This window comes from Hyla sarda, chromosome 1 (assembly GCF_029499605.1).
Source record: "Hyla sarda isolate aHylSar1 chromosome 1, aHylSar1.hap1, whole genome shotgun sequence".
Taxonomy (NCBI): Eukaryota; Metazoa; Chordata; class Amphibia; order Anura; family Hylidae; genus Hyla; species Hyla sarda.
This window is the reverse complement of record NC_079189.1, coordinates 483,629,128-483,653,917: the sequence shown is the minus strand read 5'-3', so window position 1 is coordinate 483,653,917 and position 24,790 is coordinate 483,629,128. Positions and strand designations below refer to the sequence as shown.

At 41.0% G+C, this 24,790-nt stretch overlaps 1 long non-coding RNA gene across 1 annotated transcript in view; it reads right to left on the bottom strand.

The window, feature by feature from the left end:
* Nucleotides 1–24,790, bottom strand: part of LOC130310129 (uncharacterized) — a 70,083-nt gene that overhangs the window by 6,374 nt on the left and 38,919 nt on the right. The window contains exon 4 of the long non-coding RNA XR_008858689.1: nt 22,516–22,639. This is a non-coding gene — a long non-coding RNA (uncharacterized LOC130310129). The remainder of the gene's footprint in view (nt 1–22,515; nt 22,640–24,790) is intronic.

Genomic DNA, 24,790 nt, shown 5'->3' with positions numbered 1-24,790 from the left:
TGAAACCTCTGGAGGTCCGCAGGTTGAAGACCACTGAAGGCGGATGATGAGAAGAGGATGATGAAGGGGGGGTGTGGAATGATGACAAGAGGATGATGAAGGGGGGGGATGATGAAGGGGGGTGGGGATGATGACAAGGGGATGATGAAGGGGGGTGTGTGGGATGATTACAAGGGGATGATGAAGGGGGGTGGGGATGATGACAAGGGGATGATGAAGGGGGGTGGGGATGATGACAAGGGGATGATGAAGGGGGGATGTGTGGGATGATGACAAGGGGATGATGACAGGTGATGATGATGAGGGTCTGGATGATGACAGGCGGTGATGATGATAAGGATGTTAATGACGGGTCTGGATGATGACAGGGGGGATGATGTATTTCCCACCCTAGGCTTATACTCGAGTCAATAACTTTTCCTGGGATTTTGGGTTGAAATTAGGGGTCTCGGCTTATACTCGGGTTGGCTTATACTCAAGTATATACGGTATCTCCTTATTCAAGAGAAATTGGGTTACAAATTTTGGGGGGATTTTTCTCCTTTTACCCCTTGTAAAAATTCAAAAACTGGGTCTACAAGAACATGCGAGTGTAAAAAATTTTGAATTTGAATTATCGCCTTCACTTTGCTGCTATTCCTGTGAAACACCTAAAGGGATAACAAACTTTCTGAATGCCATTTTGAATACTTTAATGAGTGCAGTTTTTAAAATGGGGTCATTTGTGTGGCATTTCTAATATGAAGGCCCCTAAAATCCACTTCAAAACTGGTCCCTGAAAAATTCCGATTTTAAAAATGTTGTGAAAAATTTGAAAATTGCTGCTGAGCTTTGAAACCTTCTGGTGTCTTCCAAAAGTAAAAACATGTTAACTTGATGATGCCAACATAAAGTAGACATATTATATATGTGAATCAATAAAAATGTATTTATAATGTCTTTTTTCCTCACAAGCAGAGAGCTTCAAAGTTGGAAAAATGCAAAATTTTCAAATTTTTCATAACATTTTTGAATTTTTCACCAAGAAATGATGCAAGTATCAATGAAAATTTACCACAAACATAAAGTAGAATATGTCACAAAAGAACTATCTTGGAATCAGAAGGATTAGGAAAAGCATCCCAGAGTTATTAATGCTTAAAGGGGTTCTCCCTTGTTTATACTGTTTTTTGTTATTATGTTTGTGTGTTATGTGTGTATGTGTTTTTTTTTATGTGTGTTATGATTATGTATATATGTATTTTCTTACCTTTTGTGAAGATCCGGAAGCTGGTCCCTTTTTCTTCCAGTGGCTTGCTGTGTACCTCGGCCTCCGCCATGTTGTTTTCGGTATGTGGGATGTTGGGGGGTGTGTTCTTGCTTCTGTCCTTCCTATCTTCTGTCGTCCGAGGCAAATCTTTCCTTCCTGTTTCTTCCGTGGCTCAGCGACGAATCTGCGGTAGTTTTTTTTTTTTTTTTACCAATAAAGTTTTTTTTGTCTTATTGACAAACTGTCTGCGCATGCGCGAGTACGCAAGTGCTACGCTAACAGCGTAGCGTACATTAGGTCTACGCTAATAGCGTAGCTTCGCGCAAGCACAGACAGTATGTCAAAAAAAAAACCTACCTGCACATGCGCCGGAAGAGGCCGCAGATTCGTCACTGAGCCACGGAAGAAACAGGAAGAAAAGATTTGCCTCGGATGTCAGAAGATAGGAAGGACAGAAGCAAGAACACACCCCCGACATCCCACGTACCGAAAACAACATGGCAGAGGCCGAGGTACACAGCAAGCCACTGGAAGAAAAAGGGACCAGCTTCCGGATCTTCACAAAAGGTAAGAAAATACATATATACATAATCACAACGCACATAAAAAAAACACATACTTATACACACATAACACACAAACATAATAACAAAAATCAGTATAAACAAGGGAGAACCCCTTTAAAGTGACAGTGGTCAGATGTGCAAAAAATGCTCTGGTCCTTAAGGTTATAATGGGCTGTGTCCTTAAGGAGATAAGGAGACTTTCTCTATTAATAGGCTTTCAGGAATATCAAAGCAAGTTCTAAGGAACACTAAGAAAGTTCTAAGTTCTTTGATATTTTTACTAGTGTTCAGTCATTTTATGTTCTTAACCCATTCCTATGACGTATATTAACGCAATGAGCAGGAATATGTAAATGTGGCATGATGAATCTTTATGTCCTGCAGCTTAAAGAGGTACTCTGGTGGAAAACATTTTTTTTTTAAATCAACTGGTGCCAGGAAGTTAAACAGATTTGTAAATGACTTCTATTAAAAAAATCTTTACCCTTTGCGATGACTCGCTCTTGCAGACAGGTGCGGTTGCAGTATAGAGGCACGGAAACATGACTTTTCAAATCAAAGTTCAGTGTTTTATTCACACTTGGCAGACACCAAACAGTCTTAAAAGCAGAACAACGAAAAAAGTAACAAAAGTCCACATGCATTCCTTAGGAGTCCACACCATGCGGCATCAAACAAGTCTTTTCCAAGTCCCCAAGAAGTCTGCTCAGCAGCTTCCACACTCTCAAGGAAGATCTTTACACACAGCTCTCTCTGGCAGTGTGAGCTGCAACATTCAAATCCTCCTAGTTGATGAGGCAGCCTAGCTTTTAGGCCAACAAAAGATGGCCAGGAATGTGAGGAATGGCCCCCACCCTACACCCGACCATTCCCAGTAAGAGCCGTCCAGGATTGTCCTTCCAGACAACTACGGCCACAGTGTCAGTCTGCATCGCAGCACAGACACTGAATAAATATCGGCTCTTACTTCACCAAGGCCAGGAGCCTTGGTGACATGTATCGCCCATCAACCACCATGCCCTTCACCTTCTCACACTTTCCAGTACTTTTTAGCAGCTGTATGCTACAGAAGGAATTCTTTTCTTTTTTGTCTTGTCCACAGTGCTCTCTGCTGACACCTCTGTCAGGAACCTCTGTGTCAGGAACTGTCCAGAGCAGCATAGCTTTGCAATGGGGATTTTCTCCTGCTCTGGACAGTTCCTGATACCGGCATCATGTGTCAGCAGAGAGCACTGTGGACAAGACAAAAAAGAAATTCAAAAAGAAAAGAATTTCATCTATAGCATACAGCTACTAAAAATTACTGGAAGGATAAAGATTTTTTAATAGAAGTCATTTACAAATCTGTTAAACTTTCTGGCACCAGTTGATTAAAAAAAAAAATTTCCACCAAAGTACTCCTTTAAACTGTCTATGCAGTGGCTTACCACACACTGGTCTTAAAAGGGTAATTCACCCCAAAACTTCTGATCAGGGGGTCTAGTCGCTATTACCGCCCTCCTGTGATCTCTGGCATGGCACCCCAAACTCCGCTCCATGCAGAATGATGGACAAACTCCAGGTTCCACAGCCGTCACTCCTCCTCCATTCATGTCACGGGCTTGTTGTGTTGTCACAATCATGGAAGCTCCCATTGACCAGACCCCCCATTGATCAGACATTTTATCCCCTATCCTTTGGATAAGGAATGTGATGTCTAGGAGCGGAGTACACCTTTAAGTAAATTCACCATGGCATTTTTTCAGCATGTTTATTAAGATAGGGATAGGGAATAAAATGTCTTGGGGTAGTGTAGCCCTTTAAGTGAACTCACATGGCCTTTTTTCTCAGTATATTTATTAAGAAGCATCTGCCTTTTAATAAATCTGCCACAGTGCATCGGCTGGCCATGCAATGCACAGTTAAATTTAAAAGAGATTTAGACTGGGGCCAATATTTTTAGATTTGAACCAATATTTGATTTAAAAATGCAATTTACAAGGTAATTCCATAATTTCTCCCCTACTTGATCTCTAAAAACATATGCTATTAATTAGAAAAATTATAATCTAATTTAGTTTTACATAATTTATCATTGGTTTTAGTCTTCATTTTGGTGAATATTGTTTGCATATTTTTGCTTGTGTAAATTTGTACAAATATTTTTCAAATTTTAAACATTTTTGTATCTTAAATGGTTTTTGCAAAACTGACTTGGCAGACTTTTTTCTTTGGTTGTGCAAACAGTGGTAAAAAATGTAGGAAGTGCAATTTTCGCAGAGCACAGAAAAATTACCTATTTTACACCATCCCAAGCAGATCTCTAGAAAAAGACTTTCTTACACATGTTAAAGGAGTACTATGGTGCAGAAACAGGATAGAAGGGGAAAAAAAACTCTGGATCCTCGGCGCCACCCGTTGCAATAAACTTCAGAAGTCACTGGTACAATTAAAATATTCTTTATTTATAATTGTACCAGTGACTTCTGAAGTTTATTGCAACGGGTGGCGGCGAGGATCCAGAGTTTTTTTCCCCCTTCTATCCTGATTATCTACTATCGAGTGAGGCTACCACCTCCTCGACATCTCTGGACGGTTGCACCGTTACCTCCACACAGAGACAATCCAGGTTGCTGCATGCCTAATGCTACCAGGCAAGGTGAGTGGTTATTGCATATACCGCTCACTCTAAATATTTACATCTGATCAAACGTACTGCCCTATGAGAGCTCTGTCTTTTTTTCATTCTTATACAGTACAAATGGTGCAGAAACACTTATCCTTTGGATAGGGTATAAGTGTTTGATTGAGGACGGTCCAACCACTGGGACTTCCTGTGATCTCCTGCCAACACCCTGGCTCTCCCCAGGAATGAAGTGTATCGACCCCCACACAAAGTGTCGGCTGACACTCAACGCTTTGTGTGGGAGTCAACACACTCCTTTCCTGTGAAGAGCAAGGTGCCATGCAGGAGATCACGGGGGGTCCCAGCCATCAGACCCCCTGCAATCAGACACTTTGGATAGGAAATAAGTGTTCCTGCATCACAATATTAATTTACATTTAACAGCCTTCTTAAGTCTACTTGCACACAATTTACCACATATCATGCAAACTTTTACTAAATTTCCCTCAACTCTTTGACATTCTATGAAAAAAATATGTGGAGAAAAGCATCTGCACTCAAGGAGCAAAGGAGCAAAGTCCCCCCCCTCCTTATTTATAAGTAAAAAACTAAATTCTAAACTCAAACCATATTTATTTAGTTTTAGATTTTTCACATCAACTGGCTCCAGAAAGTTAAACAAACTTGTAAATTACTTCTATATAAAAATCTTAATCCTTCCAGTACTTATCAGCTGCTGTATACTATAGAAAAGGTTGAGTTGTTCTTTTCTGTCTGACCACAGTGCTCTCTGCTGACACCTCTGTCCATGTCAGGAACTGTCCAGGGTAGGAGCAAATCACAATAGCAAACCTCTCCTGCTCTGGACAGTTCCTGACATGAACAGAGGTGTCTGTAGAGAACACTGTGGTCAGACTGGAAAGAACCATACAACTTCCTCTGGAGCATATTGCAGCTGATAAGTACTGGAAGGGTTAAGATTTTTAATAGAAGTAATTTACAATTCTGTATAACTTTCTGGTACCAGTTGATTTGAAAAAATAAATAAGATTTTCCACTGGTGTATCCCTTTAAACTACCCTTTAGGAGAGTTCAAAGAGGGGCTACAGACTGAGCTTTTAGAGAGGTGTCTTGTGGACTGAGGACAGAACAGCATTCAGCAGCTAGTTTTGTATTGTATATACATGAAAGCTGCAGAAGCCAAAGGATGGGAACTTTAGAAAACCAACTGCAATTTTTTTTTTATTTGTTAAAAATACATGCAAGGCAATGAAATTGGTTCAAAGGTGTACATAGATACATTGGCCCACATTTATCATTGCAGTGCAAGTGAAGCATTTCTTTACACCTTTTTTTTTTGTGTGCATATAATGTGTAGGAGCACCAAATTTATGAAAAGGTAAAAGAGCTTTGATAAATTTTGTGCAGGTCCACATTTTCTGAAATTTCTGTCTACACATACACCAAAAAGCTACACCATGTCTGGGCTGGTGTAGTTTTAGAGACTTTTCAGTGGCTTTGCGCCTTTTTTGCTCCTTTTTTCAAAAAGGCACAATGATAAATCCCTTCCATATCATGTCTATTGCCAAAATCAGTGGATTGCAACTCAAAATCAGTGGATTGCAACTCCCTTCCATATTATGTCTATTGCCAAAATCAGTGGATTGCAACTCAAAATCAGCAGAAATGTGTAAACAAAAAGGGGCAAAAAAAGGCGCAAAAAACCCTGCTTGCGCCTTTTTTGCCCCTTTTTTAGACACAAAAAAATGTCTAACGACAATGATAAATGTGGGCCATTGAACTTTCATAAATGGTCTGTGTATCAGCTCACAAAACCTGGAAGGAAACACAAACATATCAGTTTCAATCATTAGATGAAATAAACAGTATTTATCGACGTCTCACCTTCTCGATTCGCGGATTTAATAATTTGTTTTCTTTCACCATGTTTTTTTACTCTAAAAATATGCTTGATGTGTCTCTGGTAAGTTTACTAAAATCAGCTGGGAGTGTTCAAATAGATGTGAAATTGAGTTTTCTGGGTTAAATGTTTTTATTTCACCCACCTGTTTTTCTCTCTGCTAGGATTTAATTCTGCCTCCCAAACTACTTTGCATATCTATTTTAAACCTATGACTGTCTCATTTTTAAGGAACAAATTGTTCTAGGAGTCATCTCACTACTCTTTGATCTGATTACTTATTTTCCTTGCTGTTTCATGGCAAATTATCTGAATTTTTTAAACTGTTAAATCAATTCTTGTATTGTGATTTAGTTCTAAATACATGATATTTACAAATTGCATCCCCTTAAAATACAGTAGATTTACATAGTCCATTTTATTCAGTCTAAGCCTCTCTGGGAAAAATCATTGGAGGACTGGTGGGTAACTGGGCTGGTACACTGGTTTCATATTGCTCATGTGTTAGGTTCACACTTTTCCTTCATATGTGGGACTTTTATCCTGTCTGCACTGGCACCTTATATGTAAGATATAGCTAGAACTATCAAGTACCATTTTGTTCACTGCATTACTAGCTGTCATAACCTAGGTTCAGCTGACCTTGATTGGAGCACCTGTTCTGACTCCACATAAGCTGAGGTGGAGCTCATGCAAATAGGGTCAATTTGTACCCCAGAGGAGTGAAGAAGATTTCTTCAACTAAATGGACTGTGTTTTTACTGTGGGGAGAATGCACACTTCATTGCCTCCTGTGTCAAGTGTCCGTGTCCAAGTGGCAATCGTGGAGGCCACTTGGGTGCACAGGTATGTCATGCCTCTCAGAGAACTTCGCCTGGCAGTGTTCTTCTGGGGGGCATTGTTCTGTCTAGTGTACAATCTGACTTAACATCTAAGAATATTGTAAAGCCTGTTTTGCATTAGTCTCTGGCTGAACCGGCGTCATGTGATACCATGGGCAATAAGAGTGTGGAGTGAACCCCTTTTGACTTTCAGTCAGAGGGAAGTAGTGAGATTCTGGAGGATGACTGTGAGGACACCAATGAGTGGTGTGATTTGGAGGATGAGGATACAGATGAGGACATTGATGGTCCATCTGTATCCAAGTCAAGACCTCTTTCCTCTCAGGTTGTGAAGTGTCCGGTGGCCCCTCCTAAAAGAGGGGGGGGGGTACTGTCAGAACCTATAGGGTTAAAAGGTTCTGACAGGTTCTTTGTTGTTTTTTGTTGCTGGATTATGCCAGGCTGTCTGGAATGGTCAGCTGACCTTGATTGGAGCACCTGTTCTGACTCCATATAAGCTGGCATTCTACTCCCAGTCTTTGTCTGCTAAAGAGCTCAGTTTGTACTCCTAACTAGCTTTCTACTGCTTCTGTAATATCTGGCATTCTGACCCTTTGGCTCCACTCTCTAAATCTTCACTGGTATTAGCGATTTTGTATTTAAATTTCTCCTTTTTTTGACGCGGATAGTGGACTTTGACTTATTGTGTTAGTGTGTTAGTTTTGCTTCTGTTAGTCTGTCTGTTCCCTACTGTACCTTGACCCGTGTCTTTATTATTGTATTTTATTATTTTGACTGTGACTCCCCTCACTTGTATAGCGAGGGACTGTCACCGGGGTTACAGACTCGTTGCCTAGGGTGGGTACGTAAGTAGGCAGGGATTGGGGAGTGGGCGAGAATAGTGTGCACTCCTTTACTGCCCAGATGTGACATTAGCACCCTTACCCTATTTATAAATTTAATGTGACCTTTACTTATCTTCTTTGTTATGATCTACCAACTTATGCATGCCATGAGAACAGTTACCAGGTAACGTTTTACTAGGTGTTTGCACCACCTCAGCATTTATTCTTGTTCAGTTTTCTCTTGTTGTGGATTCATTTTTATATATGAATGTTGTTAATAATACTTAACAGAGAAAATGTGATTTTTTCATATATACCTGTGTTAGTGTTTTGTTTGGAGTAAATTTTTGTATATTATTTCCGACTAACGTCACTACATTTTTCAGTCTAGTATAGGGGGTTTGGTAGTTTGTTGCCCTTATCTGTCTGTGGTTATTAGTATGCATTAGTCTTTGATATTCTTCTGTGACTTTTTATTTTCAGTTTTTTTGCAAACACTATTCTTACTTTTTGGTTAAAATATTACAGCTATTGAACTGTAATACTCGCACATAATATAACACAAGTGGGAAGAAGGAGGGGAAAGGCAACCGGCAATGCTGAGACTGAATTTTTTTTTTTCATACATTTTCTCGAACCCTAGTTAGTAATGCATCCATGCCTCTTGTTATATGTGGTTTCATAAACTGTTTAAACAAAAGTTGATCAAAAAACTTTGTCTTAAAGGTTATTCTTCCAGGCTTTTACTGGTACCTCTTTACTGGATCACTTATATGTGCAAGTAAGTTGGTACCTAGTGTCAGATTTTAATTGGCCTCTTCACTTGTAGTGTCAAGCATCTTTATGTCTGCAGCTACAAGGGATTAGTTGCAGTAGAGATGTTGCTTCCCAGCACACTCAGCATGATGTCATCCTCATTCTGCCTGCACTGAACACATCCCTCAGAAAGAGCAACTCTATTGCACAGAGCAGACAATGTTGAATGGGGGATACTATCCACTGTGTATGGGTCATTATTTGGAGACTGTCTACAGGGAGATGAACACTATTGAAGGATCTAACGCTATTGAAGGAACTATGGGAACTTTGGGGTCTATCTACTTTGAGGGATGCTACTGTGGACTCTAACTGCTGTGAAGGGCAGTTTAGGGCCTATCTATTGCTAACTAATGTAGGAACCACTATTGGGGACCTAAATACTCTATGTAGGCACTATTTGGGTTAACTATTGTGTGGGGGCACTATTGGCGTTTAACTACTGTGTGTGTGCACTATTGGAGGGGTAACTGCTGTATGTGGACACTATAATGGCAGTAATTACTAGGTAGGCACTATTGGGGACCAAACTACTATGTGTTGGCACTATTGAGGGTGACTGTTTTGTGGGGCCATTACTGGAGGAAATAACTATGTGGATGCACTATTGGGGGTAACTACTGTGTGTGGACACTGTAAGGGAAAAACTACTAAGTGGGCACTATTGGGGACCTATCTACTGAGTTGGGCATTGTTGTGAGGCAACTACTGTGTAGATGCATAGTTTTTAGGAGAACTATTACTGTTAGAGGAGCACAAAAGAAGGCATTATCAGCATTTAAAACACTATGGATTAAATGTTTGTATAGAGATGGGAAAAGCCCTGCAAAAGTACAGAGCCTAAGATGTTTTCCTGACAGATTCTCAGGCGATGACTCACAGCTAAAACAAGTCAACACTAAGGCCACTGGATGTAACAGCACTGTAATCACAATGGGGGACATTCATCATTGTTTGCATATGTAAGCAAGTTCTGAAGTCATTTTTCTTTTGCTTTAGTTTTGTTTATGTGCTACATATTTATCATACGTTGTTGATATATCATAGGGGTTGATAAATTTGGAGCACATAAGCAAAACAGTAAAGTTGCAGCTGAGACTTTTGTGAGACTTTTTTTGTGGCTTTTTTTATTTGCTCACATGCTTGGGAGTTTTGTACTCCAGGTCAAACCTGGAGCAGACTTGCAACTTTTTGTAAGGGATTTGCTAATTTTTTGCCTATATGCAAATCATAAATACCTGACCACTGCAAAGTGAAAACTGAAATTTGCTTTGGTAAGGCTTTTTGTAACTTTTTGCTTACTCACAAAATGTTCACAAAAAAAGTGCTTAGGCGCATGTGCAAATTTTTGTGTGACTTGCTAAATGTCCCCCTATAAGGTTACAGTATGGGGGATATAGTGGTCTATATAAAAAGTGTTGCATACAGTATAGGGGCATTAGTCAGTGTGTGGTGGTGAAGGTAGTGGCCATGGCATGGATGTAGTAGTGCATGCTGGTATTTGGTAACTCCAGTGTCAGCAATAACATGCTATACTGGTACATCCATGTCACTGCCGTCATTGTTCAATTGGTAAATCTGTTTTTTACTTTTGGATACTTGCTTTAATGTTTAACTAATATAAAACATGTCACAGCTGACTATAGGTATGTTGGGGAGAGGGGCCAAGTTTTGTAAACACCCTGGGCCTTAGGTGCAATGAACTCGCCACTACTGTAACCCTGTAACTGCTGTTTTACCCAAGGGCAGAATATTCTTAAAGGGGTATTCTAGTGGAAAACAATGTTTTTCAAACTAACTGGTGACAGAAAGATAAACAGATTTGTAAATGACTTCTATTGCTAAATCTTAATCCTTCCAGTACTTATAAGCTGCTGTATACTACAGAGTTGTGTAGTTATTTTCTGTCTGACAACAGTGCTCTCTGCTGACACCTCTGTCCATGCCAGGAACTGTCCGGTGCAGGAGAAATTTGCTGTGAGGATTTGCTCCTACTCTGGACAGTTCCTGACACAGACAGAGGTGTCAGCAGAGAGCACTGTGGTCAGACAGAAAAGAACAACTTAACTTCCTCTGCAGCATATAGCAGCTGATAAGAACTGGAAGGATTAAGATTTTGTAATATAAGTCATTTAAAAATTAGTTTCATTTTCTGGAGCCAGTTGATATGAAAAAAATAGTTTTCTACCAGAGTACCCCTTTAAGCCTTGACACATCATCATGGATGTTAGGGCAATAGGAAAGAGCGAGGATGAGTATCAGTTTAAAAGGCCATCTCATACCATTCAACTTGGTCTCTCAGTCCTTCTTTCCCCTAGTTACTGTGGTGTTATTTTTTAATTTCAGTCAAGGAACCATTATAATAATAATTCTTTATTTATATAGCACACACATGTTCTGCAGTGCTGCACACTGCTCACTCAATTTGTCCCTGTCTCCGTTGGAGCTCACGTTCTAAATTCACCTATCTGTAATGTTTTGGAATGGAGGAGGAAACCAGAGTACCCAGAACAAACACGGCTCCCCAAGCTACAAACTCGTTGCAGATGTCGTACTTGTTGAGATTTGAGCCTAGAACCCCAGTACTACTGGGCAACAGCACTTACCACTGACCCACCATACTGTCTCATTAACGGGTACTAAATCTTAGCAACTCTGTTCTCCGCCACTAAAGAAAGCAGTACATACAATTGCTAAAAGTCCCATAAACCCATAGGAAATTCTGTATGATCTTATTAATATTCAATAATATTTCCCTAGTAAAGGTGTTACATGTCTATCCCTGAATGATTCTGCAATATTAGCTTTCTTAATGAAATTTTCATAATGATCTGTGCATATTATATATTCTCATAACAAAAAATGAAATGGGCTGGTAAAAGCAGCTATCTATTAGTTCAAATGAGTTTCTTTATTTCTAGGAAAATATGCATAGAATATGAGGAACATTGCATAAACGTACTAGTAAAGCCTAACTTTCAATTGCTCTTATTTTTTACTAGTTTCAATTCCATGGTCGTAAATAGGTACACCCTTCTCCCCAAATGGCTTTAACGCCCCCTCAGGCCTATATGCATAAGCCCAAAGTCCGCAGAAGGGGATGAGTAATGCAATTTGTGTAACTTCTAGCAATGTTAATGGGAGATGCAAAAGCAGCATAGCATAGGGGGCTACACCATATGCGCAATTCTCGTCAATAAAGTTACACAAACTGCAAAAAGCAGCCCTCTTTCTTACTATCTCCAGCTGCCACAAGCATGAGTTAAAACTAAGCATTTTGTTCAAGTGGTACTCAGGCACTAAACATCTTATCCCCTATCTAAAGGATAGGGGATAGGATGCCTGATCGCCGGGGTCCGGCCGCTGGGACACCCCCAACCACCCCCCTCGAAAATGGCCTATGCCGCTCATCACTAATCAATAAGAAGACCCATTACACCCAGCAGAAAAGACAGGTATAAAGATATAAAAAGCATTGGACTTTGGGCATGTGCTGTAGAATTAAGCTATTATGTAGATCAGTTCAAATCATAGATCAGTTTCTGAATGCTTATGTAAGTTTAATTTAATTCTATTGCTAAAGTAAATATATCATGCTTACCACAGTTTACACTAAACAAGTGTTTATCCAGCAATTTTGCTATAAATATCTTGTAATTTGTAACTTTACACCTCGTGAGATTTAATACAATGATATGAAACATTAATTTTGCCTCTAATTGTATTTAAATTGAGGTCTGCAACAGATCAAAACAAGTTAATGCATCACCTAAGGAAAAGTGTGACCTTTGTAAGTGTTATGAATAATTGCCATAAGTGAACTTAAATTGTTTCCCCCTTGAAAATTACGCATGTCAGAACGCCTTTACTTCAAATGTAAATAATAACCCATATAATATAACTGAGCATCTATTATATTAATCTTTCTGCAAGTAAATATGCTTACAAATAAATGTTATTTATGTGGAAAATCGTTGTTTGGCAAAAATAAAACTGAAAATATTTTTCATTATGATTAAGTGATCAACATCTGAAGAAATCTAATCCCTTATTGTTAGAAGTGCTAGCTTCATATTCTACAAGCTGAGTATCATGTTGCCCAGTCTGCCCTCCTAAACCTTGTGATAGAGGAGCAACAATGATAACATATAAAAGAAGATGAGCTAATGGAATAATTGCCTACAGTTTAATGTTTGGTTCTGTTCAGTTTAGCTCATAGTTCAGAAGGTTGGAAAAAGACCAGAGTCCATCAAGTTCAACATATATCCCTGCTAAGTTGATCCAGAGGAAGGCAAAAAAAACAAAAAACTCGTACTAGGTAAAAATTATTTCCCAACTCCAATAGGGCAATTAGAATAAATCCCTGGATCAGTTTCTCATACCATTACCCTGTATTCATAGAAATCCCTAGCTGAAACTTTTTTTCTGGTTGGTTTTACCTGTTGTTTGGTTGACCTGTTTTAAGTTAAACTGATACCAATCTTTAACTGGTGGGAATATCACTGGGTACTGTAAAGGATCATAAAGTACAGGGAGGACAAGCAGCCTATCAGTGCTGGGGCTGTAGGAGACTAGGAAAACTGGGTGGCATGCACAATGCATGCCTCCCAGGTTTCTCAGTCTTCTGAAGCCCTAGCAATGATAGGCTGTTCATCCTCCCAGCACGTTCACTGTACTGTGTAGGGATCGACCGATTATCGGTTTTGTCGATACTATCGGCCGATATTCACGATTTTGGGTGGTATCGGCAATTACCTTGCTGATAATCTGATAATGCCCCACCCCCCGCACCACCCTGCATCCCCCACCACACCCCACCACCATACCGCACCGCCCCGGCCAGAGACCGCTGACTCCGCTGCCCCATTGCCTCCCCCATCCCCAGTTTTATAGTTACCTGTTCCCAGGGTCCACGCTACTTCTGGCTCCTGTGGCGTCCTGCGTTATTGCTGTGCGCTGTGCTGCGCAATGACGTGTGATGTCCTTAATGCGACGTCACCGTCAGTGCGCACAGTGACAGCTTGGACCGCCGCCGGAGCCAGAAGTAGCGCGGACCCCGGGAACAGGTAATTATAAAACAGGGGATGGGGGAGGCAATGGGGCAGCGGCGGTGGTTGGACTAAGTCCGGCATGGAGAGAGAAGCGGGCGGCGGCGGTCTCTGGCCAGAGGATAGGCAGGGGGAGCAGTGGTGGTGGTTGGACTCAGGAGGACCCCAGGATAGGCAGGGGGAGAGAAGCGGGCGGCGGCGGCAATCTCTGGCCCAGCAAAAGCCGCTGCAGTTCATTGATTTAAAGTGCCCGCTTTAAATCAATGATCTGCAGCGGCTTCTTGGGAGCCGGGGGGTGGAGAAATAGCCGATAACTTATACCGGAATATCAGTATAAGTTATCGGCTATCGGCCTGAAAGTCCACAGATTATCGGTATCTGCCCTAAAAAATCAATATCGCTCGATCCCTAGTACAGTGTTAGCTCCTTTTGACCTCTCATCCTCCCTACAAACTCAAAAGCTAAATTTCTATAGTGCATTATAGGAAGCTTTTACATGAAAGCATACCGGCCATTAACTTTTCAGGATAAGCATTTGTGTGTGTACATTTTGCCACTATTTTTACCATTATGTAACTTCTATAAGTCATTTTTCATCAGCTTTCCACTCTGCAGAGCTTCATCTGTATTCCCTTATTTTCAGTTGTCCCTGAGCTGGTGGGTAGAGCATAGCCTTTGTGATGTGTCCCACACACTGCACACATACAGATGACAATAGTGAGCACTTCTGAACTACTCAAAGTAAGCTGTTTTTTCTTAATTTGAGTATCAGAGTAAGTACACCAGCTTAGTTGAATAGAATGCTTCTGATTCTATCCAACTGCTCTGTTTCCCCTCCCCCTTCCATACACTTCTAAGAGCATCATGTAATCATTTTAATGATAATCAGGACATGAGCAGTTTACCAGAGACCATTTTTTGAGGTTATGGGGCAAGAAAGGAGAATGATAATGGGAGAAAAAGCAAGATATATTGCAAAATCTCTTATATTATCTTTATGTATGCAAAGTTACCAAAACAACAGTGACCAATTAATGCCTTATCACAATTAGAGATTGTTCTGTATTCTTTTGATTCGAGAGTGAGAGCAACAGAGAAATAGTTAAACGGTTAGATAAATGCCTACTGAGAAGGTTTTGCCTTTTTTTTTTCCAGAAGCAAAACACACTTAATCATTGTGGTTCTACAGAGAACTCTTTCAAGTCAGCCATGTCTCTCAGGTTTCTTCCCAGCTATGTATAACCATCAGTAAGGAAGATGAGTGATTTAAGGCTATGATTATGCTTACAGCAAGACACTCACAATAGTACCTCCAAAAATATCCCATCTTAAATGATTTGCACACTGTTTCTGGTCACAGACAAATTAGCAAACATTATAAATGACTTGACTGAGTAATGAGCAGGTTCTGGGTAAGTTACTGTGCTGACAGCAGGTTCTAAAATCTATTGAGTTAGACAAGGGAGAAGGTGAATAGGGTAGAATTACAGGAAAAAAAGATTAATGAATGGTTCCTTGCTGAACATACTGTTGCAGTGTTCTTTTAGTCACTTTACAAATTCACAGGTTTTTTTTCTTTCACATTGAGGACTATAATTTTATAACCTGAAAAAAGCCTGTTTAAATAAATCTACATCATACAATATGTCAACACTTCATTGGTTTCAATAGAATTTGTTTCTAGAATGCTCTTTATGAAACAATTTTATTTCTAGAAAATGTGTTGCAGGAAACATTTACCTTGAATCCAAATTCCATAAAAAAAAGGGTAAATTAATGGAAAAAAAAAAAAATATATATATATATATATATATATATATATATATATATATATTTTTTTTTTTTTTTTAAAGTTCCCACAGAGGAGTATTCATTGCAATCTTTTGATTGCTTTAACTGTTTAGTGCTATGCATTAGTAAAGCAGTGATCAGTGATTTCAGAAGGCAGACTATAGAAAAATATCTGCAAAGTGGCCATGGAGCAAGTGACTGGAGCTCCAGCCACCATCTTGACTCATTGGACTCACCAGGGGTGGTCCAATGAGTCTTTCAAATCCCCAGTAATACTTCTGATGCAGAACAACAAACAGGGAATTGAAAGACGTCATGGGGGAGTCCGAAGGGAGCAAGGTAGGTGAATGTTTTTATTTTCATACCAGGTCAAGCAATGTTTCAGAAAAAAAAACTTATGAATCCACAATACTACTTAAATGGATAGGAACATTAAAGGGGATATCCAGGAATTGAAAAACAGCAATTCCCCCCCCCCCCACCACCACCACCACCGAAACACAGCACCACACCTGTACTCAGGTTATGTGTGGTAGTGCATTTTGGCTTTATTCACTTCAAAGATACGGAGCCGCAATACCAAAAAGAACTTGAGGACAGATGTGGTGCCGATTTTGGAAAAAAATCATCTCTGTGTTTATTATCCTGGATTACCACTTTTATACTTTAATGTGATTCAATATAACAGTTAATGACATATTAGGATATGTTACTATTTCACGGACAAAACATTTATGACCAGACGTAACAAGTCTTTAATGCATTTTTCTTAAGATTTTACACAATACCCAACACATAAAGTATACTGACATGCTGTAGACCCAGCTTGCTCTCAAGGGTTTTTTCAAGTTGCAAAGGAGTATAAAACATGACCAGAATTTGATGAGCTAGCTTTATGGAGACTGACTAGTTATGTGAGTCATAAAGAACAATCTGATAAATGTCTTGTGTCTGGTGTGAAAATGCGATTTAATTGCAAATTAAATAAAACAAAATCACTTATAGGCACACAATAAGGTCACCACAATATGTTATTGATCTGCCTATGCCAAGAAGAGGAGCAAAGAAAATATGGCACATGAAACATGCACCATATTTGTTTATACAATTGCGTCAGCTTCATAACATATTAAAAAACCCTTTGTGCCAGTTATGACACATTTAACCCATTGTACAGGCTTTCAGCTGGATGTGTTTGACATTTAATGTTTCCACAATCCATTAAGGAATCTACCTTTTTCCAAAGCATTACAAAAAGAAAAACACCAAACAATTTAAACTTCTGACACACAGGTCCAAAGTAAGTATGGTTGATTAAAAAAAATGTGTCCATCAAATTCAAGAGAGGAAGGTTTTTTATATCTAGAGAAGCAAACTGTCTAAGTCTAGTCAAGAAGTATCTCTATGCATAGGTTGTGAACCTTTAAAGGGTTACTCTGGCCCTGAGACATCTTATCCCACCGCGGGGGTCCCGCCGCTGTGGACCCCGGCAATCTTGTATTCACCACCCACCTGTTTGAGCTGCACGACTCTGCCCCCGTGTGACATAACCCCCCTGCTTTGCGAGTCTATGGGAAGGGGGCGTGATGGCTGCAATGCTTTTTTTTATTGTTTATATGCATCAGAATAGAAAAATGTAGCAGCTTTACTATGCATTTAAAAAAAAAAAAAAGCATTTATTGTAATACATTTACAACTGCCATCCAAATCTCTGCACTTCCATAGTAACAGACAACAAACAAACCATGAGTAGTCTTATCGTGTAGTTATAATTAAGTATCTTAAGGGTATGTTCACACTGAAGAATTGGAGAGGAATTTCCACGAGTAATTCTGCTCGCTTTTTCCTCTCCAAATCATTCAGCAGTGAAAACCCCATAGAGTTGTACAGAATTTCTGCCCCTCAGTTCACACTGAGGAATTTCCTCAAGCAGAATTCTGACGAGGAAGTCTGTTCCGCTTGAAGAAAGAACATGTTCTTTCTTTCAGGCGGAATCAGCGTCGTTCTCCCATAGAGATGTTATTTTTTTTTTTTTCAGTCAGAAGCATTTCCACGCGGAATCCGAGCAGAATCCGAGCGGAATCCGCGCGGAATTCACACAGAATTTCCGCATAAAAAAAGGAGTATTTATGAATAAAAAAAATACATATATTACGCCCACTTTCCACCCAATTTTTATTCATCAGCCATTTTGAGATTCTCATTTCTGATTCTGTGACTGTATTCAGAGTCTGTGAATAATCTCTCTTTGAGAAAAATGCTAAATTTTCACCAAAAATGAGTGGAAACGCCCCTGAAAATCAGTCACTCTTCCTCCCACTCTTGATACTCCTCTTCTCCTCCGCATGAAACCTGCACGAATATCGCGCGATTTCTATGTGATTTCCGCGTGAATTCCGCACGAAATCGCTGCTAATTCTGAGCAGAATTTTTTTTTATTTTGGGGTGGAAATCTTCAGCGTGATTTCCCCCCAATGTGAACATATCCTAATACTATCCCGTATAACTGTTTGATATATTAGCAAGAATTAGAAGATAAAATAGGCTACCCAAGGATTATTTGTTGTTTTTCAGCAAAAGTATGTATAAGGGACATTATTACTGTCCTGAGGTTACAAAGAGGCAACATTTCTTTGTAGGGGATCACAAAATTGAAATTGCTACTATTTAGAGGCACAAAAGTAGGCATTACTACTATGTGGAGCAATAACAGGAGAATTATTAATCTTCCACTTTGGGGAGCACAAAGGGCACTTATACTGTATAGTAAACGATCATCTTCTAGGACTCAATGTGGGCACTCTTTGGCCCTATTCATTTCATGGGCTCTATCTATTTGCCACTATACGTAATTCTGACATTATTTCAAGAGTACAGAATTTTCATGTATGTAAAATAGCTCATGCTGTAATTGGCATACAAGGGGTATTAACAGAGACAATTGGAGATAGCAGCAGGATGAGTAGTTTGTATAGCTTAGCACTTGGTGAATATAATGTTGAAAAAATTAAGAGGCAAAGTTATCTGGCCAGCCAACTATACAGTCAAAAGTCCTGGCTAGAAGAAATCTTTATCATAGTCTAGGTTTGAGGGAAAAGACAGAAAAGTATGTGACAACAATTTATTCGGACTGATTCATGGGGAATAAGTACAACTGGAATCTACTGCTATTGTCACGATTCGGCTTCCAGGTAGTGGATCCTCTGTGTCAGCGAGGGATTGGCTTGGACCGTGCTAGTGGACCGGTTCTAAGAAGCTACTGGTTTTCACCAGAGCCCGCCGCAAAGCGGGATGGTCTTGCAGCGGCAGTAATCTCTCGTGCGGCCAGCACATCCTTGATGCGACTGGATAGGCCTTTTTTAAAGGTCGCGCAGAGAGCCTCGTTATTCCAGGATAATTCTGAAGCAAGAGTACGGAATTGTACGGCGTACTCGCCAACGGAAGAATTACCCTGGACCAGGTTCAACAGGGCAGTCTCGGCAGAAGAAGCTCGGGCTGGCTCCTCGAAGACACTCCGGAGTTCAGTGAAGAAGGCCTGGACTGTGGCTGTGGCAGGATCATTGCGGTCCCAGAGCGGTGTGGCCCAAGACAAGGCCTTTCCTGAAAGAAGGCTTACTACAAACGCCACCTTAGACCGTTCTGAAGGAAACAAGTCCGACATCATCTCCATATGCAGGGAACACTGAGACAAAAATCCGCGGCAGAGTCTGGAATCCCCATCAAATTTGTCCGGCAGGGACAAGCGGAGGCTAGGAGCGGCCACTCGCTGCGGAGGAGGTGCAGGAGCTGGCGGAGGAGATGGTTGCTGCTGTAGCAGAGGCAGAAGTTGCTGTAACGTGGCGGTCAACTGCGACAGCTGCTGTCCTTGTTGGGCAATCTGCTGCGATTGCTGAGCGACCACCGTGGTAAGGTCAGCGAGACTTGGCAGCGGCACCTCAGCGGGATCCATGGCCGGATCTACTGTCGCCTTGTGCCAGTGAAAGCGTTTAGTGTGTCCAAAGCCTGTGTACCTGAACTTCTGCTACCCATCCTGACTACGAACCTTGCCGCCTGCCCCCGACCTTCTGCTACGTCTGACCTTGCCTCTGCCTAGTCCTTCTGTCCCACGCCTTCTCAGCAGTCAGCGAGGTAGAGCCGTTGCTAGTGGATACGACCTGGTTGCCACTGCCTCCGAAATTACCTTTGAGCTGCCCGATAATGCCAAGCAGTGCTTCTATGAAGACATCACTCAACAAGATCCGGCAAGGGAGTGCAAGGGAGGAGACTAGATATAGCCAGGGAGCAGATGGAAGCCAATTAAGCTAATTGGGCCAGGCACCAATCATTGGTGCACTGGCCCTTTAAGTCTCAGAGAGCTGGCGCGCGCGCGCCCTAGAGAGCGGAGCCGCGCGCGCCAGCACATGACAGCAGGGGACCGGGACGGGTAAGTGACCTGGGATGCGATTCGCGAGCGGGCGCGTCCCGCTGTGCGAATCGCATCCCCAACGGCCAAGACAGTGCAGCGCTCCCGGTCAGCGGGACTGACCGGGGCGCTGCAGGGAGAAAGACGCCGTGAGCGCTCCGGGGAGGAGCGGGGACCCGGAGCGCTAGGCGTAACAGTACCCCCCCCCTTAGGTCTCCCCTTCTCTTTGTCCGGTAACTGCCTCCCCTGGGATGAGGACACCGGGAAAGAATGGAGGATTTCCTCAACGGCAGGCAGTACAGCAGGAGTGGGAATGGGGAGGGAGGGCAGAGGGCGAGGCCTGGCACGGGGCAGTGTGACACCAGGACGGGGACCATGGGGAGGCACAGAGGCTTGCCTGACGGGACTGGGAGGGGGGGAGAGGCACTTCCTGTGGCAGGCAGAGTCCCAGTTCCTGATCTCCCCGGTGGTCCAATCAATGGTGGGGGAATGAAGCCGGAGCCAAGGCAGACCGAGGAGGACCTCAGAGGTACAGTTGGGGAGAATAAAGAACTCAATCCTCTCAAGGTGGGGTCCAATAGACATGAGAAGGGGCTCTGTGCGGTAACGCACGGTGCAGTCCAATCTGGCTCCGTTGACCGCGGAAATGTAGAGCGGCTTAACGAGACGGGTCACCGCGATGCTGAATTTATTAACAAATGACTCCAAAATAAAATTTCCAGAGGCACCGGAGTCCAAGCAGGCCACGGCTGAGAGGGAGGAGTTGGCTGAAGAAGAAATCCGCACGGGTACCGTGAGACGTGGAGGAGCAGACTTGGAACCAAGAGACGCCACACCCACGTGAGCTGGGTGCGTGCGTGCGTTTCCCAGGCGTGGAGGACGGATAGGGCAATCCACCAAGAAATGCTCGGTACTGGCACAGTAAAGACAGAGATTTTCTTCCCTACGGCGATTCCTCTCTTCCTGGGTCAGGCGAGACTTATCCACTTGCATGGCCTCCTCGGCGGGAGGCCCAGGCGTAGATTGCAACGGATACTGTGGGAGAGGTGCCCAGAGATCTAAGTCTTTTTCCTGGCGGAGCTCTTGGTGTCGCTCAGAAAAACACATGTCAATGCGGGTAGCTAGATGGAAGCCAATTAAGCTAATTGGGCCAGGCACCAATCATTGGTGCACTGTCCCTTTAAGTCTCAGAGAGCTGGCGCGCGCGCGCCCTAGAGAGCGGAGCCGCGCGCGCCAGCACATGACAGCAGGGGACCGGGACGGGTAAGTGACCTGGGATGCGATTCGCGAGCGGGCGCGTCCCGCTGTGCGAATCGCATCCCCAACGGCCAAGACAGTGCAGCGCTCCCGGTCAGCGGGACTGACCGGGGCGCTGCAGGGAGAAAGACGCCGTGAGCGCTCCGGGGAGGAGCGGGGACCCGGAGCGCTAGGCGTAACAGCTATATGGTGTTTTTCTTCTTCTGTATTTTTTAATCAGTAGTGGCCATGGCCTAGCAGTATTATTTGGTCCATGTACTGTGTCATTTGTGGTGATCATATATAGTAACAATATATTTGTGGGTAAAGTATAGCATTTTTATAAAATTAGCAGAATATATGTATAATATAAAATTATTTGTGTACAATATATAGGGTTAACATATACTACGTGTAGGAAATGGATCGGTTATGTGCTTACTCAAGTTATATAGGCTGGGTTCACACATTGTAGAAAAAAATACTGACATAATATAGATTACAAGACTGAAATGTTGTAATTTGTGTTATACATTGAAGGGTTGAAGGTCCTTTTCAACTAAAATATATAATAGTAAATTGCTGGGATAAGCTTTTACTTGCCAATGCATGGGAGTTCAAGTGACAGGACCCCCACCAGTCCCTAGAATAAAGGGGTCACAGTGCTACTTCACAGATTTTCTATGCACTTCTGGAAACCTGCTGTGCAGGAAACTGCAACGCTGCCCTGGTCACAATTGAACAATACCGCAGATACTAAAATCTGAAGGGGCACTATAGCTGACACTGATAAGACCTCTGTCTCCATTAGTTTAGATTAGGTCCCAAAGGTCTGACTCTTAATGATCATAATGTTGTTGCATATCCCAGCAATAATCTACAATATACTGAGCAATAATCTACAATATACTTATATAAAGCTAAAGTTTTTCTTTTCGTATTATAGCAACAAGGCTTATGGAACCTTCACTGAAATTGCATGATTACTGGATTAAAATGATGCAACGATCTACATTTTATCCTTGTCTTCTAATTTTCTAGAAATTAGATAGATGGATTAGATAGATAGCAGATAGATATTTCTGTTATATTCTCACTACAAAAAAAAACATAGTTTTTTTCTCCTATCTTGGTGAATAAATGCTTTTCTACTATAAGAACACAATTAAATCTGTATTGAGAATCCAGCAGAATTTAAAATTAAATAAAACTGACCTTTTTTTCTGAAATTGACAATTCTCTTCTTTGTTGCATGCTCAAGGGAACACAGAGGGATTCTTATCGATTGCTCCAAAGCAATCCACTTTTGGTCTTGGTTGTACTGGATTTGCAATTATACCTAGAAGACGAATTATTGACTGGTTGGTATTACTAGACCAACATGAAATTCTTCAGCAGGCCAAGGTAGGGTTGAGTACAACCACTGTATCAAGATTGTTTTGTCAATCTAAATGTACTCATTTAAAATAGAAAATAAAATGTATCTATTTAACTGACTGTTAGAAACCTATAATGTTGATATACAACACTCACAGCTTTCCAGTATGTATTTGAAAATACACAAAAAAAATAAGTAAATTAATACATTGACATAACACTGCATTACTTTTAATCATACAATAGATCTTTTTTTCTTTTTGCTGAAATAATAATACCATTTTAATTAAGATACCAAAATATCTCACTAGTTATCTTCTGTGCTGGTAATCTATTGCCATAGATACTGCAGATGTATATATTGGGAAAGGTTTTACTATTGTTCTCTAGCAGAATTTCTCTCTGTAAGAAGGGCACTAAAATAACAGAGCATGGCAATGTGGATACAATACAATCCATAATTAAAATATAATTGTTCTGTCTTGAATTTACAGTCTTACACAGTCAAGGTCAGAGTGTGTGAATTATACTTTATTTGTGCCCTGCTTTAATGGTTTAAACATTAACAATGCTAATAGATCAGATAATGTGACAAGGGACACTGTCAGCAGATTACACCAATATTCAATACAGTGGAAAGCTTTTGGTGTGAATCAAAACCCTTATGTCAATTTTTAATATGGCTCTGCACGTTGTCTAAGTTATTTAAAATGCAAATACGTTTGCATAAAGACAGTGAGAGCAGCCAAACTTTTAAACACCTGGCTTGCTGTTATGCAAGTGCGTGTTGCATAGAGCACAAAGAATCCCCCAATTTGAGGAATCCAGAGATGGTCTTCTGGTTACAATAGAAATTGTTGTCAGATAGCACTGACAAGTCTTATGTTTATGTAGAGTACAATACAACAAATATGGTCATGTACATCAGAAAGATGTCCAGTCTAGCATCATTTTACAAAGCATGAGAAATAGCAATCCAGTGCTCCACTGTATACATAGGAACTCTGAATTGCCACCTGGACCAGCATACAAAAACTACATGTGGTCAGTCCACATGTATAGTTGTACACAAAATAGCGGAATCACCTAATATGTTCAAGTGCTTGAAGATATATATATATATATATATATATATATATATATATACAAAAAAAAATATATATATATACATTTACATATATGCTTTCCAACCCCTACTGCAGCTCCAGTTTTGGCTCCATTTGGTCCGCCACTGTTCGGGGCAGGAACTGTCCACTCAATACAATACTGTGGCCAGTGATTTGCTGAGGTGGCAGGTCCTGCTCCAACCTCTTATCTCAGATATGACAAAGGAGAGGAGCTGTGAGGGACCAGAAGGATCTGCATGCAAGTTGTAATGGGAGCTGCAGGAAACTAGGGGTAGGTAAGTATCTTTTTTTTTCCATTTCTTTTTTATTACTAGCCCAAGCAATGTAATAATTTTAAAACACCTCAATACCTCTAAGCTATATAATTGTGCATAGTTTTTAATCTACCAGTTACTCCAAATTCTTAATCATTATACGCAGTTTATAATCATGGGGTATTAATAGCAGCTTGGCAAAGGTCTGAAGCTCGAGACTATCACTGATCAACCTTTTGAAGGTGACACTGTGCCAGTCATTGAAATGGAAAAAAAATCTAAAATACTAAACACAGCTGCTACTAAATATACATAAATATACAGCGTGGTGTTATATGGATTTATGTAAACAATTTAAAAGCTGTAGCATCTGAAGAGCGCCTCGGCATATCTGTGACTGGAAACTCACCTTCACCGATTTATTATTCATAGTTTATTTTAAGGATGAGCAATTAGTCTAGGAAAAGCACTGAAGGAGTATTCCAAGTTAAAACTTCCATCCCATACGTACTGGTTGAAGTATGAAGTTTTAATTCCATTGTACACTAGAAAAGTGTATGTATGCGGATAACCTAGTCTATTAACATAGAAAACCACTGCATTTAAGGATTTCCACTCCCATCATAAAATATATATCAGACTTGCATGTGTGAACAATGTTATCAGCAAATAATCAACACCTACACATAATAATGTTTATTGCATGATATGGCTTTCTGATGTGAAAATGGC